Source organism: Labeo rohita, unplaced genomic scaffold (assembly GCF_022985175.1).
Source record: "Labeo rohita strain BAU-BD-2019 unplaced genomic scaffold, IGBB_LRoh.1.0 scaffold_1315, whole genome shotgun sequence".
NCBI lineage: Eukaryota > Metazoa > Chordata > Actinopteri > Cypriniformes > Cyprinidae > Labeo > Labeo rohita.
The window spans coordinates 3,681-9,501 of NW_026127467.1; positions in this window are offsets into that span (position 1 = coordinate 3,681).

Here is a 5,821-nt window from a genome sequence, read left to right on the forward strand (position 1 = left end):
CAGAAGATCAGTATTATTAGCCTCATCTTCTCTTCAACGAACATTTCACAACAAAATAAAAATCATTCATCATAAACGTCTCATAAAAGTAGTGTAAAGAACTTAATGTTCTATATTCCAAGTATTCAGAAGTCATACATTTCCCCTTCTGCAGTGCAGTGATTTTGAGAAGTTCAATTTGAGAAGTCGTCCTCACCCTGATTCTTAAAACTAAAACCAATATGATTTTTTCACCGGCTTTTGGGATATTGCAAAAAATAAACTCTATCGACAATAAACATTTATGTTTCCTACACCTTCTGTTCACAGACACCAAGTTTGAAGCTTTTTATGTAAAACCATTTTACATTTGTCCTCACGTTTGTTGCTTTTATAGTTTTAACTATTGACTCTGTTTGACCCTTTTCATTATGTTGTTCTTTCAAAGGCCTCGAACACCCGAAGTCATATCAGGACAGCACAGCAGATCACACAGACACTCGCTCTGTCATTACATCTATAAATCCAATTTACCAGCCCTCAGGTAATGAAATGTTTTTATTAGGTATAGACAAAAAATTAGCTGAAGTAGGACAAATACTAAATGCATCACAACACTGATGCACAGAATGAATCTGAGAAGAGATGATGCTAATGTGCAAAGTGTCAGGGCTTAAAATACACTAAAGCTTGATGACAAAGAGCTTGTTTATCAAGGTCAACACAAGTTCTTAAATTGATATGACGCTTCTGCATTGCATTACAGATGTTTTGGCCAATAAACAACAGAAACAGGGAAATACAGTGGAAAATGAGGTATGTGTGAATGCTGCCACAAACCAAACATACATACAATGTCTTGCGAAAGTATTCATACCCTTCATTTTTTTCACGTTTTATGTTGCTGCCTTATGTTAAACAGTTTAAATTACTTTTTTCCTCCACATAAATCTACACTCCATGCACTATACTGACAAAGCAAAGACAGAATTCTCACAACTTCATACATTTATTATAAATCAAAATTTGAAATAAGTATATTGCATAAGTATTCTCAGTACTTAGCTGAAGCACCTTTACAGCCTGAAGTCTTTTTGGGTATGATTCAACAAGATTTGCCCATTAATATTTGGCAATTTCTTGGCTCAATTTAGCCATGAGGCCAGTCATGGTTGTTTCAAACTTCGTCCATTTATTAAGGTTAATGGAGACTATGTGCTTCTGTGAACCTTTAGTGCAGCAGAATTTTTTTTCTGAACTCTTTCCCAGATGTGTGGCTTGATGCAATCCTGTCTTTGAGCTCTACAGGGATTTTTTTTTTTTTTACCTCAGGGCTTAGTTTTTGCTCTGATATGCATTTTCAGCTGTTAGACCTTTTATTAAGATGTGTGTACCTTTCCAAATCGTACCCATTCAGTTGAATTTGCCACAGGTTAACTTCACTCGAAGTGTAGTAACATCTACTGTACAAGCAAAATGAATGTTCCTGAGCTAAATTTCAACTGTCCCAGATAAGGGTATGAATACTTATGCAAACTGCATCATTTAATCATTTAAGTTTTTTATTTTTAATAAATTTGCTAAGATGTTAAAAAACCTTTTTTTTTTTTTTTTTGCTTTGCCATTATAAAAAAGTAATTTAAAGCAGTTTAACGTAAGGCAGCAACATAACAAAATGTAAAAAAATGAAGAGGTATGAAAACTTTTGCAAGGCACTGTAACTGTCCATCATGAACCGAATACAAACACATTTACTTCACATTTATTTCATGTGTGTCTTTTGTATCTTTCTTTCTTCTTTCTTAAGAATGTTTATCATCTGTACGCCACGATCCCTGACAGACCAGTTTACTCAAACGCAGGAGATCAGGCCTACAGTTTGGTGAAGAAGCACTGATGAGTCTGAAGTCTTGTTTCATTATGTACAGCCACTATAAGTAAATTGTCTTTACTTGCAGATAAATACAGTAGATGTTTATTTTCATTATTCAGTGTTTGGTGTGGAATCAGTGAATTGAACTAAAAATTTAATGATACATGTAAATGCAAATGTTTTACTTCTTTTCTGATGACATTTAAACCATATGAAGGTTTAAACCAATATTTTCTTTCTTTGTAGTATTCTGTATTACTCAAAAAATGTGTGTTTAGATCATTCCATCATGTGTTTATACATTATGTACAAACATGCATTCAGCCAATATATTAGGCCGGGAGTCCAGCACACACCAAGCTGACAGCTAATGGCTTTATTAAAATAGACAAAAATAGGTAAAATTAGGTTCTCAAACCTAATTGGTTCTCACAAGTCAAAAGCTCTTGCTTCCATTTACCATATTTAATGTGCATAAGACAAAAAAAAAGAAATAAAGTAACAAGTACTTTTCAAGTTGAAATAAAATGGTAAGGAGTAAAAAGTACTGCTTTTTCTTTAGAAATGTAATCAAGTAAAAGTGCAAGTAGTCAGTTAATTTGTACTTAAATAAAGTATAATTATGACAAAACTCTTGAGTGCAGCAATCAAAATGACTAAAGTATTTTACACCCCTGTCTAAAAGTATTATATTCTTTTACACTCAATCGCATACATGTAAATGTTGCACTGCACATGGCTGAGTATGTGGTCTAACGATCTGTACTTTGATCTGCTCATCTGCAATACGTCTACAGGACATCTTATATCAGATGTCAAATAGACGTCTATTAGATGTCTTTTAGATGTTTGTGATTTAGAATGTATGAAAAACTGACATCTTACAGATGTCTGCAGATGTTTGTACACAGCAGATGCTTTCCAGATCAAGTGATCTTTAACAGACATCTTGCAGACGTACGTGTGCTATCTGGGGCATTTTTTAAATGCATTATTTACTTTTTTATTAGCATTAACAATTAACTCTTTTAATTTATTTAATATTTTTTAGTTTAAAATACTTCAGATAGTTTTTGCTGTTGAAAATTGTGAAATTTTACTGGTATTGGTGTCAACTACTGGAATTTTGTTATCGTGACAACAGTAGTTTCTATTATTATGAGAGACTGAAACCAGGTTTCCATCCAAAGTTGCGAATTTACTTTATGTGGAAAATTGGAATATCGCGTAAAACATTTATGAACAAGCACCGTTTCCATCCAATGAGTCAAAGAGAACAAAATTGTCACTTCCTGATAAACTGGCAGTAAATCACTAAGAAAAGTAGGAGAAAAGCCACTGAATATGATCATTTTTATATCTAATACATTACTTGCGCCTCTTAGCAAGCAGACACAAAAAAATAAATGCGGTCATTGCTTTCAGAAGTGAATGCCTGCTATTTGGGACCGCAGTCGTATAAGACAGTTCTGGGAGTCAATTATACAGAAATACTTTGATGACAAATTTTGCTCGGGCATTTCAGAATGACCATAACAATATTTCAGATGCTGTGGAGATACCTTGTAGGTTTTGCCATTCCATAGCGCAAAGTCAGATGATTTTTTGATGCGCATAGAGGAATTTATTCGGCATCTTCCATTATTTGCAATAAGCCTTTTTCGCAAGTCAAAAATCACCTCAAATGAGCATAAAAACTTTTTTGCGAATTAAGGGATTTTTATTTGAAATTTGCATATTCCTTCAGGCACTTAAAATACTTGCAGAGAGGTCTGGAAATATGAGTCTAGCTTCTTGCATGTTTCATAGCAGTTTCCAAGTGAAATGACTTACAAAACTAGCTTCTTTCTTTTAGTGTGAGTCTTTGCCCCAGATCTGTTTTCTGTTAAAGTGAAGACAGTTGTACATGTGGTCACATGATCAAAGTTCATCTTTAACGTTCACTGCACAATGCATTAAATAGTTTGTGGTTTGATGTACCACTTTCTAATTCATCCATTGTGTGAGTCTCATTCTATCTCTTTTCTCACACTCGCTGTAATGGAGTTGTTCATCTTCATAGTTTTTTAGCGCACAGTAAGTGACTGATGTTGATTAAATATGGTATGTACACATTTGTACATAAAAAAAGTTTAATTGTCCAACATATTTCAGCGTATCTGATCAGTACAGGGGTAGATTTAGTCATTTAGGGACCCCAGGCAAAATATAGTAATGGTATACATTTGTCCAAGGCGGTCACCTGCTTTTGCTTAATGGGTAACTGGATCACTACATGTTTTATTACTTCTCTGCTTGCATATTAGTTCTACTTTGGCAATGTCATTAAAATGAATTAACTTGATTGCAACAGCGAACAAACACCCAGCAAACTCCTAACAAGAACAACAAAATTATCTATCAAATAAAAAAAAGGCCACTATACCCCCATGACTAATAAAAAAGCGAAAACATTATTAATGCAAAGATACTTACAATAACATACAAAATATACAAAAAGAAAATAGGATGCACTTAACAGGCAGTCAAACCATCATACAATTCAACAGGCCAGCTAGCAGCAATGTTTAAATACTGTTTAATTTAATTAAATAACAATAAATTCAATATTATTATCTAGTCTAAGTCTAAGTTCATTAATAGTAGTTATTTTCGCTATATTTAAATTAAGTAGTACATATGTGACCCAGTTTATATAAATTGAGATTTATACATGATCTGAAAGCTGAATAAATTAGCTCTCTATTGATGAACGGCTTGTTATGATAGGACAATATTTGGCCGAAATACAACCATTTGAAAAAAAAAGTTTTGATGCATTTACGGTAGGAAATTTACAAAATATCTGGAACATGATCTTTAATATCCTACTGATTTTTTGCAAAAAAGTAAAATTTATCATTTTGATCCATACAATGTATTTTTGGCTATTGCTACAAATATACCTGTGCTTCTTATGACTGGTTTTGTGGTCCAGGGTCACATATGTGGCCAATTTCAAAACAGCATTCTAGCATCCTACTCTTACTCCTTACATATGCCATCTCTATATGGCAGAAATAGCATGTGTAATATGCTAATATGAAATCAACCAGTGAGTACATCTAGTCCAATCTGGCCTATGTACCAGTGCATGTGGTTGTACGTGCGGTCTTATGATCTGCATTTTCATCTACATATGTTAACTGCGCAATATATTAAAAGATTTCCTGTGGTCTAATGTTTTATTCTTCTCATTGTGTGAGTCTTGTTCTGTCTCTTTTCTCACGCTCGCTGAGATGGAGTTGTTCATCTTTATTGCTTTTCAGCTGCTAATAGAGATTCAGTCCTACAGTAAGTGATTATTGTTGTTTATTTCTGATTAAATACTGTACGTCCACATTTATAGTGGAAAAACAGTCTAAACTACTTCAGCATGTCTGATTGTTATATGAGAAGTTTTAATATAAATATTCAAACACATGAACTATAACCCACATATTTATTTTGCTATTGAATTTGTATGTAATCAGCTGCTACAATCTGAAATATTTGGTTATAGAAATCAAGTTAATGACTGTACTTGAGGTTAATATCATAATATGAAAATCTGTGTTATATGATAATATTCTTGTTAATGTCAGTATGTATGTATTATCTGTCTGAGTTGTTGCAGAATCTCCTACTGTAAAAGTATCTCCAGATGCCAGTGAAGATCAGCTGTGAGACGCCAGCAGATGTTATACTGAATCAGTGATATTTCTACATAAACAGAAGAGAAGAATATAAAAGTCAGTACATCAAGTGAACTCAAGCTCACTGGTGCTGAAGTGCTCAGAAAAGCTATACATGCACACGTCAGAAACAACATATGCTGATTCTAGCAGTTGTATGATGCTGTCACAGAAGACTTTCATTTGTGAAGCTTGCTTTCATACAAAGAACATATGCTGAAATAACTGATCTATTTACAAATGTAATCACTTCTCA